This window comes from Molothrus aeneus, chromosome 2, assembly GCF_037042795.1.
Source record: "Molothrus aeneus isolate 106 chromosome 2, BPBGC_Maene_1.0, whole genome shotgun sequence".
Lineage (NCBI taxonomy): Eukaryota > Metazoa > Chordata > Aves > Passeriformes > Icteridae > Molothrus > Molothrus aeneus.
Window position 1 is genome coordinate 61,588 of NC_089647.1, and position 13,394 is coordinate 74,981.

The 13,394-nt window shown below is 51.6% G+C and overlaps 1 long non-coding RNA gene across 1 annotated transcript; it reads right to left on the reverse strand.

Annotated features, from left to right (window-relative positions):
- Positions 1-1,012: 1,012 nt before the first annotated feature.
- Positions 1,013-3,508, reverse strand: LOC136567975 (uncharacterized). The gene is made up of 2 exons (XR_010785164.1): positions 2,017-3,508; positions 1,013-1,888 (listed from the first exon to the last, which is right to left on the reverse strand). It is a non-coding gene; the product is annotated as an uncharacterized lncRNA (long non-coding RNA).
- Positions 3,509-13,394: the final 9,886 nt, after the last annotated feature.

Consider the following 13,394-nt stretch of genomic DNA (forward strand, 5'->3'; position numbering starts at 1 on the left):
TATTTTTAATTTTTCTATTTTTAAAGCACTTTTTAAATTTTATTTTTATTTAATTTTTATTTTTAATTTTTCTCTTTTTAAAGCATTTTATTTTTTAATTTTATTTTTATTTTTTATTTCTAATTTTTCTATTTTTAAAGCATTTATTTTTTTAATTTTGTTTTTAATTTAATTTTTATTTTTAATTTTTCTATTTTTAAAGCTTTTTATTTTATTTTATTTGGTGCTGCCCAAACCTGCTGTAGTGCATTTTTATACTTTGTAATACTTTGAAGTAATTTTGTTTTGTATCCTCATATTTTCCCCAAATGGTTTATCCCAAACTGTACCCCCCTCCCTTTACCTGTGTTATCCCTCTCCCGGGATGAGATCATCCCCAAACCCCCACCCTGGCTCTCTGTCAATCACTCAGCCTCCCATTCCCTCCATCCAGAAGTTTCGGTCCAAGTCCTCGAGTGATTAGCCAGAGGCTAGGGGTCAGCCCCCCAGGCCTTGCCCCATACGCTGTCCTATATGTCTATCCCCCAGCATCCATCCCTTAGGGTCACTTAATGGTTGGTAGGATGTTATCTACTGTCGGTTTCCACCTCCCTTCAAATGTAACCTTGGCACAGCTCCCGGGACTCTCGGCAGGAGCCCCCTGAGGTGCAGGAGCTCCTATGGGACTCCTAATAAAACCTTGCATTAACCCCTGCTAAGAGTCGGCCCTTTATCTTCTACTGCTGTCTCTGGTGTCTCTTGTGCTGCACAGGGGCCCAGCCCAGGTGCCCTCAGTACCCTCGGGGCACACACAGAGAGTGTCTCCCCCCAGCCCAGGTGCCCTCAGTACCATCGGGGCACAGAGAGTGTCTCCCCGCTCTCGGCCGTGCCGGGGCTGCCAACTCAGGACCGGCCGAGGGTTCCTGAGGGGCTCGCACAAACCCACTCGGCCGCTGACTGTGGTGGTGTTTGAGGGTCCTCCAGGACAAGGGAGGAGATAAGAATCTTGACTCCCCCTTTCAGAAGGCTGAAATATTATTTTATCATCTCTATTATATTAAAAGAAAATGAGATATTAGAACTACACTAAAAGAGCAAGGAGACATCAGAAAGCTGGAAAGGAATGAATAATAAAAACCTGGGACTGATCACAGCCCCGACACCGCTGGACCATGATTGGTCATCAAGTAGAAACAATGCACAGGAGACCAACCCAAGATGCCCCTGTTGCTAAACCATCTCCAGCCCACACTCCACAGCCACCAGATTGTTATTGGTTCCATTTCTGTTCTGAGGCTTCTCAGGAGAAAAATCCCAGCGAAAGGATTTTCATCAAACACGTCAGTGCCAGGTGATGGCACAGGCAGCATGGGCTGGCAGAGGTCACTGTGTCATCCCTGCCAGCCCAGGTGTCACAGCAAGGAGGAGAGAGTTCACCCTGTGCTCACACTGCAATACAGAGCAATACAACACAACACACACATTAACACAAGATGATAACCTTTTTCTATTTTCATTACTTGTGGATTTATTGTTACAGGACACCCAAAACAACAAAAGCACACAAAAAACAGCACTCATCTACCATTAACACCCCCGTCACATTACACACAAACTCACCGTCCCTCCCCTCACAACTGCTAAATTACACCCCAGCAATCCTTGGTCCTCAGGAACATGGTTCCCAGGAGCCTCCAAAAAATCCTCCTGCCTGACGAAATACCCAGTCCCTGGACGGTGCGCGCCCAAACTTTGGCGATGAACGTCGCCTCGCAGACCGACCGGGACCGGGGAAAAAAAACCCAGCCGGGGGGCAAAAAAAAAAAGAAAAAAAAAACCCAGCCGGGGGTGGCGGTGGGGAACCAGGCTAGGGATTTTTTACTCTAAATTTACAAATGAGTTGAAAAACCTGAAAAGCAAAAGTCACACGGTTAAATCCAGTCAGCATGCGCTCACACACTCAGAGATGAGCAGACAGACAGACACAGACACATGCTCACGCACTCCTCCCATTTAAACGTTCCCTGCGGCTCTTACTCGAGACGCTGAAGAACGCGCTTCCACGCTTCTTCTGGCTGCCGCTCCTCGACGTCAAATGGTAGATTCTGGGGAAAGCGGCAGCCTCGGGGACCTGTGAGACGACAGGAAGCGGTCAACGAGTGGCTGACAGCTAGGACTTGTCCCCGCTCTGGACCAATAAATTTTCTACCCAAAATCCCATAAAAGACAGATGAACAGTCAAGTTTTTATAACTGTTCTACCTAACTGTGACTATGTGCCAGGGCAGGGCAGCTCCGACCATAAGTGGTACAACGTAAGTACACACGATATAAGCCGACGCATACAGTGCAAGTGTACATGGAGTGTAAGTACATACAGTATAAGCCAACATAGGTACACACAATATAAGTACATACAGTATAAGCCAGCATAGGTACAAGCAATGTAAGCACATACAGTATAAGCCAGGACTTGAGGTAACTCTCTGGAAGATACTAATTCTTGAGCCCTATACCCTTTGAGAAGATAGAACCTATAGAACTTCTGCAGTCACATGAGGAGGGTGTAAGACGCTTCCTCCAGAAGTCCAAGAGAATGGCGTGGAAAAAAAGGCACTACCAAAGCCGGTAGTGAGAAGGAAGACGGATGAGAACATCTTGTCCCTTTGAGACATTCCTGTCTCAAAGAGTAAAAATGTAAAGATGCCGGAATAAGGGATATCCGGAAAGGAACGTGACTAGAATATGGGCAATGTGGCACGGAATAGTGCCAATAAAGCATCGAGACGTGACAAAGGCCTGTGACACGTAAGACAATGGACACAGACTACATAACACAGACACAGACGACATAACATAGACACAGACGACATAACACAGAGACGAGTGACAACTGCCTGGCACTGTCCCCGTAGGGACCCGAGATTCCTAACGCAAGATGAGCCAGAGGCTGATGATGCCAAAGGAAAGGAAGCCCTATGACGAGAGCACGTGATGATGAAACGGAACTCGTTAAAACAAGTTAGTGCCACAGCAATTAAGAGGATGCTCGAGAGGCTCGGCGAGCCTAGAGAAGGAAGCCGACTGCCGGGTGACCGTGGCCGTAGCTCCGGACGTGAAGGCGAGCTCCTCGGGGGAAAGATCCGTGACGACGTCGAGTCGAGGAAGGCGGACGACACAAAGTACGCGAAAATGTGGAGATGGGTCGGAACTGCCCTGCCCGGCAAAGGCTCTGGCGAGGCTGAGGGGAAACCCTCTCCCTTTACTTCCAGAGAGCCCGCCCCCCTACAGACCTGTCCCCTAAGCTGACATCTGATTGCCTCCTGTGAGAGTAAAGGTTTTTACCCTTCTCCCAGCCACTGGCCCCGACACTTAGCTTTTGGAAGAGGAGCGGACAAAATCCATCCTCCGTCGGACGTGGACGTTGAGATGCTCTCCGTGTGTGCTTCGGTGCTGCCATTTCCAAGCTTTGGCTACGAGCCTCCTCAGGGTACCTAAGACAAAACAGAAAACCTGACTATTGCCCTCAAAAACAGTAATCCCCGGGACTCCTCCACACCACTGCCCCGGCTCACCTCAAATCTTGATTTGACTCCAGAGGGTGCCCGGAAGATACCGGCGAAAAGAAAAGGTACACGCTTAGCATGCTGCTGTGTAACGCTCACCTAGGAGTCAGCCTGCCTAAACTCCGACTCACCTGTCCTCCTCTGTTCCTTGGCGTGCCTAGGGCAGCGACAGCACCTGCAAAGAAACAAAGGAGAAAATTTGCTGAGATACTGTGAAAACACAACCTCCCAAATCTGACAAGGATGCCACAACAATACCTTAAGCCTGCACACACCTGGCACGGATATGCTCGGCCAGGATAGATGGCAAGTGGACCAGCTAAAAGACAACAAAAACAAGAGGAGATGCTTACAACTGCACAAAAACTGAGACATCAGCAATACCAACTGCTTCTGTACGCTACTCAATGCTCACCTCACCCACTCGGCCTTGACTTCCTAAAAAGAGAGACAAAGAACACTGCTGTAACAGCCACCATTTATGCTCCATCTGCAGAAACAAACAGTGACTGACCTGCTCAGGGCAATCCCCTCACCCAGGATGGGGGGCTCTGCCCTGGATTTTATCCATCTGCATCTGAAAGAAAGTTAGGACGAAAGTCAAAGGTCTGCAGGATAACTTAAGAGCTCCAGATAACTTGTGTCCATCGACACATCGCACCTAGAGTTCATCCCACACCCCACATTACAAACTTCAAGTCCACAGGACTTCTCATATTGCACCACGCTATGCGGCAGGGCAGAGCAGCTCCGGCACAAATGTGTGTGCAGACACCCGTGACACAGAACAGGACGTGACAAACAACGGGGACACAACATGGACAGAAATCTCCTGGCAAGGAAAATGGCTGCGAGGACTGAGAGAATGCAAAAGGAGATGACCGAGACCGAGGGTGAGCTGATGAGGCTCAGAGAAACCTGGAGGAAGAAGATGCTAACTGAATGATTTATTCCAAGAACTGCAAAGATGGATGCCCGAGAATCCTACGGCCAGAAGCCTCTACCTGCCCTCACGTTCTTTCAAGTCCAAGTCCGCCATAATGGATGCGGGTGGGGCAGAGCTGTCCATACAGCTCAGAACAAGACCTGAAAAGACATCCGACCGGATGCTTCTAAAGAGACAAGAGAGTCTGATGCCTGTCTGAGATCCCGAGTCAAAAGTTCTATGGCCTGGGTGCCAGGCCGAGGAATGCAGAGAGCACAGATGCTAACAATGATGCCAGGGTTTCTGACAGGCCCCTCAAAGGGCTCAGGGAAAAGACATGACATATGCAAACAACACATAAAACACAAAAGACAAGTGACACAATACACACCAGGACTGCTCTGCCCTGCGCACCTCAGCACTGTGATCCAAAGTCAGGCTTTGCTTTTATGGGGCCTAAGGGGCCGCTTCAGGGACACCGCCACCTCCGAAGGGGAAACAAAAACCCCTCCCAGTAATTCCCAAACCAGCACCCTGCTTTCATCCCCTCTGTGGGTCGTGGCCCTCTACTTATCTCTCGCACATCTGGGGATGCCGGTCTCGGGTGCGAAGAAAGGCCACCTCGTCAGCCGGGAAGCTCCTGCTGGCACCGGGCTGGTGTCTCTTAGACAGCTGTATTAAAGAAAACCAAACATCAGTGCCCAATCTCGGCAGCCCATCGGCCAAAACCCCACAAGTCTGCTACTCACCCTTCTCCTAAGAACGCTCAGCTGCTTGGGCCGCATGCTTCGGGCACGCTCGGAGACCGAGGCCGTCGTCACAGGGGGTGTCTGGGTTAAGAGGAGATGAGGTGATTTGGCATGGCTGAAACCTGAGGGGACCATCACTCCTCCTCCCTACTTCCCCGACTCACCCCAACTCCTTGGCAGCTGCTGAAGGCCACCTAGATGGCACCTTGAAATAGAAAAGTTCTGGGCTTCATCACCAGGTCCTGTAACGCATCCACAGGGCTCACACGTGCAGGGAACCCGGTGCATCGGCCGGCTGGTGACGGGGGCTCGGCAGGCTCCGAGTGGATTGCCTAAACCACAAAAAAAGAGAATGGAAACTTAGAGCTGCACCAGACACTGAGAGCTGAGCAATAACAACTACTTCTCTCCACTGCTCACCTTGACTGCTGGTACCCAGATTTACTTCCTAAAAAGAAAGACAAAGAACAGAGCTGTAACAGAGTCACCACAAACACTTCTGCTGAAGAGACAAACGGTGCCTCACCTGGTTGGGGGAAACCACTCACCCAGGATGGGGCCCTCTGGCACACATTTAATCCATCTGAATCTGAAAAAAATGTTAGGACAAGAGTCAAACTGTTGCAGGATAACTTAAGAGCTCCTGATATCCTGTGTCCATCTACAAATCCCACCTAGAGTCCAACTACACCCCACATTACAAACTTCAAGCCCCCGGGACTTCTCCTATTGCACCACGCTATGCGGCAGGGCAGAGCAGCTCCGGCACAAATGTGTGTGCGCACACCCGTGACACAGGACAGACAGGACATGACAAACAACGGGGACACAACACGGACAGAAATCTCCTGGCAAGGAAAATGGCTGCGAGGACTGAGAGAATGCAAAAGGAGATGACTGAGACCGATGGTGAGCTGATGAGGCTCAGAGAAACCTGGAGGAAGAAGATGCTAACTGAATGATTTATTCCAAGAACTGCAAAGATGGATGCCCGAGAATCCTACGGCCAGAAGCCTCTACCTGCCCTCACGTTCTTTCAAGTCCTTGTCCGCCATAATGGATCCTGGCGGGGCATAGCTGTCCATACAGCTCAGAACAAGACCTGAAAAGACATCCGACCGGATGCTTCTAAAGAGACAAGAGAGTCTGATGCCTGTCTGAGATCCCGAGTCAAAAGTTCTATGGCCTGGGTGCCAGGCCGAGGAATGCAGAGAGCACAGATGCTAACAAGATACCAGGGTTTCTGACAGGCCCCTCAAAGGGCTCAGGGAAAAGACATGACATACCCAAACAACACATAAAACACAAAAGACAAGTGACACAATACACACCAGGACTGCTCTGCCCTGCGCACCTCAGCACTGTGATCAAAAGTCAGGCTTTGCTTTTATGGGGCCTAAGGGGCCGCTTCAGGGACACCGCCACCTCCGAAGGGGAAACAAAAACCCCTCCCAGTAATTCCCAAACCAGCACCCTGCTTTCATCCCCTCTGTGGGTCGTGGCCCTCTACTTATCTCTCGCACATCTGGGGATGCCGGTCTCGGGTGCGAAGAAAGGCCACCTCGTCAGCCGGGAAGCTCCTGCTGGCACCGGGCTGGTGTCTCTTAGACAGCTGTATTAAAGAAAACCAAACATCAGTGCCCAATCTCGGCAGCCCATCGGCCAAAACCCACAAGTCTGCTACTCACCCTTCTCCTAAGAACGCTCAGCTGCTTGGGCCGCATGCTTCGGGCACGCTCGGAGACCGAGGCTGTCGCCACAGGGGGTGCCTGGGCTAAGAGGAGATGAGGTGATTTGGCATGGCTGAAACCTGAGGGGACCATCACTCCTCCTCCCTACTTCCCCGACTCACCCCAACTCCTTGGCAGGTGCCCAAGGCCACCTAGATGGCACCTTGAAATAGAAAAGTTCTGGGCTTCATCACCAGGTCCGGTAACGCATCCACAGGGCTCACACGTGCAGGGAACCCGGTGCATCGGCCGGCTGGTGACGGGGGCTCGGCAGGCTCCGAGTGGATTGCCTAAAGCACAAAAAAGAGAATGGAAACTTAGAGCTGCACCAGAAACTGAGACCGGAGCAATAACAACTACTTCTCTCCACTGCTCACCTTGACTACTGGTGTCTGGACTTACTTCCTAAAAAGAAAGACAAAGAACAGAGCTGTAACACAATCACCATTTACACTTCCTCAGCAGAGACAAATGGTGCCTCACCTGCTCGGGGGAATCCCCTCACCCGGGATGGGGGGCTCTACCCTGGATTTTATCCTTCTGCACCTGAAAGAAAGTTAGGATGAAAGTCAAAGAGCTGCAGGATAACTTAAGAGCTCCAGATATCTTGTGTCCATCTACACATCGCACCTAGAGTCCAACTACACCCCACATTACAAACATCAAGTCCCCGGGACTTCTCCTACTGCACCAGGCTATGCGGCAGGGCAGAGCAGCTCCGGCACAAATGCGTGCGTACACCGGTGACACGGGATGGACGGGACGTGACAAACAATGGGCACGAGACACGGACGGAAATCCCTTGGAGAGGAAATTGGCTGCAAGGACTGAGAGAATGCAAAAGGAGATGATCGAGGTGAGACCGATGGTGAGATGGTGAGGCTCAGAGAACCCTGGAGGAAGAAGATCCTAACTGAATGATTTATTTCAAGAACTGCAAAGATGAATGCCCAGGAATCCTATGGTCAGAATCCTCTCCCTAACCTCAGATTCTTACAAGTCCTAATCCACCATAATGGATCCTGGCAGGGCATAGCTATCCATACAGCTCAGAAAAAGACCTGACAAGACAAGACATCTGACTGGATGCTTCCAAAGAGAGAACTTTTGATTGCGGAGCTCAGACAGGTATCAGAATTGCATCTATGGCCTCGGTGCCGGGGCAAGGAATGCTGAGATCACAGATGCTAAGAATGATGCCAGGGTTTCTGCTAGGCTCCTCAAAGGCCTAAGGTAAAAGACCCGAGATATGCAAACAACACATAATGCACGATAGACAAGTGACACGATACACGTCGGGACTGCTCTGCCCTGTGCACCTCAGCACTGTGATCAAAAGTGAGACTTTCCTTTTATGGGCCTAAGGGCCCACTTCTTGGCTACCCTCATCTCCAGAGCTGACTCAACACCCCCCCCCCCAGAGAGTCCCAACCCAGCACCCCACTTTCAGCCCCTATGTGGGTTGCAGCCCTCTACTTATCTCTCGGACGGGTGGGTGTGCCGATGCGTGTCAGCTTCGATAGGAAGCGGATGCACCGTCTGGGAAGTCCCTGCTGACACGGGCTATTGTTCTCTTAGTCTGCCAAGAGAAAGGAAACCAAACGTGAGTGCACGATCTTAGCAGCATGGCAGCCAAAACACGACAAGTCTGCTACTCACCCTTCTCCTAAGAATGCTCGGCTCCTCGGGCTGCACGCTTCGGGCTCGCTTGGAGGCCGACGCCGTTGTCGCAGGGTGCGCCTGGGTAAAGTGGAGACGAGGTGATTTGCCATTGCTGTGACCTGAGTTGAGCCTCCCCCCTCCTCCCTACCTCCTCCGCTCACCGCAACTCCTCGGCCGCTCCCGAGGGCTCCTCGGATGGGACCGTGAAATAGAAAATTTGAAGGCTTCATCATCACGGAGTCCTGTAATACTTCCATGGAGCTCATATTTGCAGGAAACCCGGTGCATCGGCCGGTTGGTGACAGGGGCCGGACATACGCCGAGTCGATTGCCTAAATCGCACAAACGAGAATGGATGCTTGTAGTTGCACCAGAGAGCGAGACTTGAGCAATAACCACTGCTTCTGTACGCTACTCAATGCTCACCTTGCCCACTCAGCCTTGACTGCTGCTCTCTGCTTTGACTTCCTAAAAAGAAAGACAAAGAACAGTGCTGTAACACAGACACCATTTACACTTCCTCGGCAGAGACAAATGGTGCCTCACCTGCTTGGGAGAAACCCCTCACCCGGGATGGGTACCTCTGGCATAGATTTAATCTATCTGAATCTGAAAAAGAGTTAGGACAAAAGTCAAAGGGCTGCGGGATAACTTAAGAGCTCCAGATATCTTGTGTCCATCGACAAATCCCACCTAGAGTCCAACTACACCCCACATTACAAATTCCAAGTCCCCGGGACTTCTCCTGTTGCAGCAGGTTATGCGGCAGGGCAGAGCAGCTCCGGCACAAACGCGTGCAGACACCCGTGACACCGAACGCGACAAACCGGGGGATGTTAAACATGACACATTAGGCTTGTGGTGAGAGCCTCGAGGGGAAAAGGGAGAGATATCTGACCAAAGGGACCCCAAAGCACAGTAGGTAACACGGTACACCGGACAACATGACATGGACCGGAACTGCTCTGCCCTGCCCACCTGCACGCTGCAATCAAATGTGGAGTCTCTCCCTTGAGCTGTCCTAAGAGGCCTTTTGGAGAAGATTGCTTTTCCCTCTGCTAATTTTTCAATCTGTCCCAAGAACTCCCAACCCGCTACTCTCCCATCTCTGGGCCGTGGCCCCTGACTTATCTTTTGGATGATCGGTGATGTGAATCCACGTTGCACCTGAAATGAGTCTGCCTCAGAGGGCCCCGTGATCGCCTCTTAGCCTCTCTCGGTCAGCTACAATAAAGAAAACCAAAACCAATGTATGAGTTATGTGGGCCAAATCCCAGCAAGTCAGCTACTTGCCCTCTCCTGAGTGTGCCTGGCTCCTTCAGGCTCCAGCTTCATCCTGATTCCAAGGGTGTGACCTTTATTATCAGTGGCACCTGGGTTAGAGAAAAGCAAAGTTAAATGGCATTCCTGTGAGTGCAGTGGATGACCTTGTGTGAGGAAAACATGGGAATGCCTCTGCTATGCTTCTGAAAAGCCTTGTGTGGGGGGCCCTCAGATAAACACCCTTTCTCACCCTGCTGCCTGCAAACCCCCCGCCCCCCAATAACTCCTAACTGGATACCTGCTCACCCTCCCTCTCCCAGTCACAACCCTCAACTCACCTGAAGCCTCAATCTCAAACATCATTTTTGACACTGGGCAGATGCCTCCTGTGACATGATGAATCTGCTGAAAGAAGTGCTGTGCTTGACACAACCTGGGATCTCTGGAAGCTGTACACCTCCTAAAAACAATAAAAACACAAAACAAGAACAAAACCAGAAATTGCAAATGCGCTTTATCACCCCTAAACACAAAATCCGAAATCGTCACCTTAAATACTCCCTGTATTCCATGCTGTTTTCTTCACAGGATCTTCTCTGTTGCTTTAGATGCCCAGAAACACCTGCTGAAAACAGGCTGAGATAAGCTGAAAGAGCCTCTTCACTGAAATGACAGGAGAGCCCTTACCCCAGCACACCCCAGAAAGGGACTGAAGCCCCTCAGCAAAGGCTGGGGTTAATATACCCCGATGGTGCCCGCCTCCCATTCCCATGATGCCTGGGAAAAGGGAGGGGGCCAATCCCACCAAATATAAAAGCCCTCAGAGCAGCTACAGCTGTTTGGCTCCTCTGACTCAAATTCAAAGGGAATAAAGGCCTTGTTATAAAAGAAAGCTCTTCAGAAAAATAGCAGTGCTTTCTTTTTTGACACAACTACTTGGAGCAGAAGAATAGAAAAATGGTAAAACATAAAGCATTGTGTTTAGGTAGCATACCTAGATAAATTGGGTAATTTGCTGTTAACTTACATAATTATTCTGTGTTTAACAAAAGCCATCTAATAAATTAACACCCAAAACTCCAGCAGCCCAGCTGGCCCTACCAAATCTCTCTGTTGATACATACAGTAAACAAAACCAAAATCCCAGTAATACCTACCAGAAGTCTAGGAAAGAAACCTCTTGAAATTAATCCTACCTCAAATACAAACCAATCCATCCAGAAAGGTAGCTTCACTCAAAAAACTATTTACACAGAGTTAATAAGACCAAGAAATAAAACAACACACCATCTACCACCAACGAATACAACAGTGAAGGAAAAAACCCACGTTTTTTTCTTTTTTTTTTTTTAATTTCAACTAACTTCCTTTATTAGCTAGAACCAAAGATTTTGCCAGGGCTGTAACAACAACAACTTCTTTTTCTTCTTTTCCTTCTGGAATGTCCCTTCTCCTTCCCAAATTCCTTACAACTTCTGAGTTTAAATCCAAGCCAAAAGCAAAATTCGTGCACTTGTGAGTCCGGTGCTCCTGTCAGATTCTGTCTCACTCCACATCTTCTTACGCTTTCAGTCTGAACGCTGTCCTGCCCTGATGAGTTTGACAGAAGCATTGGCACATGTTAAGAGAGCATTTCCCTCCCTCCCTCCCTCCCTCCCCAGAGCTGGTTTCCTTAGTGCATTTCAATCGATCCCAAGCCCGCAATGATGCGCGCTCACCTCAAGGCTCACAGCAAGCACGCAGCAGCTCAGGCTGACTTGGCTCCAGGGCTCCGTGCCTTGGATAGCTGAGAAAACTTCCCATGAGCCTCTGTCCCAAGACATTGGAATGCAATTTCCCTGCGCATTTGGTGGCAGCTTTGGGTCCCTCTGGGGGACGGCACCCAGCGTGACCCCCGCCCCTCGCCCGCCCCCCACCTGCTCCTGCACCGCAGTGGGGCTCCCTCTCCTGGGCACCTTGGGGTGCCCCCAACGGCATCAGAGCCCCGAGTCTTCACCCCCCCCCCCCCCCTTTTCCTGACCCCCAAAGAAGGCTCAGAACGAATCCGACTGCCCTGGACAGCAGCGCAGCGCTTCCCCCAAGCCCTTCCCACACGTGCATGGCCCCAGCAAGGGATTCTGCTGCAACAAGAAAGCGGGGGCAGCCCCCAGAAGGCTTGAGGTTCCTGCCCAGCCTCGCTGTCACGGGCCGGGGGCAGCGAGAGAGGGAGCGGCACAGACGGCGGGGACGGCCCGGCACAGGGCGGGGGCCGCTCTCAGCGCCATGCCGGCAAAGCCGCAGCTCCGGCGCTGTCGGCCGGGCTGCTTGAGCGGCACGGGGGGATCCGCCGAGAGCCTCCGGCCCCGCGCGGGGACTCCTGCAAGGGCCCAGGGGCGCCGGGCTCCGGCCCTCGGGGCTTTACTCTCCGGCAGCCCGAGCCCCGCGGCTGCGGGGCAAAGAAGGAAAGGGGGCACGGGAAGAGAGGAGCGAGAGCAGGGCATGAGAAAGGGCGGCGAGGGAGCTCGGGCTGCGCAGGAAAGCGGGACGGGAAGGGAAAGCCCGGGACGAGGGTACAGGGAGGCTGGGCAGAGGAAGGAGAGAGGGGGAACAGAAGGGAGTAGCGGGCTAGGGACAGGACAGGAAGGAGCCGGGTTTGTGGGGGGAGAGGGAATGGGGGAAAGGGAGCGAGAGAAGGCGAATACGGGGAGAAGGAAGGAGGGCTAGAGAGAGGGACAGGCGGGGAAGCCCCCCAGAGCCCCGGCTGCACCCCGAGCCCGGCCCGGCGCCTCGCCCTGCCCGGGATGCTGCGCTCGGCGGAGCTCGGCTCGCTCCGGAGACGCTCGGCTCGAGTCGGCTCTTGTCGCCTCAACTCGGCTCTTGGCGCCTGCATTCGCCTCTTCGGCAGAGCTCGCCTCGCTTCGGCCCAACTCCCAGCCGCTCTGTGCCTTCGGCGCGCCTCGGCTCCGCTCGCCTCGGCTCGGCTCCCTGAGGGCGGGCAAGCGCCGCCGCCTCACGTTCAGCTCGCCCGGCTCGGGGCTCTCCCGCTGCCGCGTCCCGCCCGATTCCCAGTGCAAGTTCTACTAAGGCCGATGCTCTATTGCAGAGCTACGTTGATGTGGTAAACGATTCTTCTTAGTATTTAGGTTCCTTTGATAAGTAAAGATTTTTATTATTCTTTCCAACTTTGTTCATTTCCGTTCACCCCTAGCAAGTGGGTTCTAGGAACATTCACTGCCTGAGAACGAGATGTGGAAGTCTTAAGCTCTGTGATAACTTTTTCCAACTCAGCAACAGAGTTGAGACAGAAATGAGAGTTTTCTTCTTTGAATTCATTTCTCCTCATTCCGTTCCATCCGGTCTGACACGGGCCAGGCTGGGCTCTACAGGTTACTGCTACTGTGAGCCCATGGGAATTCCAAGATATTGGCTGCTGCTTTTTGCAATCACATCGTCTGCAAAATGCTTTCAACCAAAAGTCTGCAAACCACAGGCTGTTAAAAAACTGGAGCATGGACGGTAAATAGTCTGAAACATTTGACAAA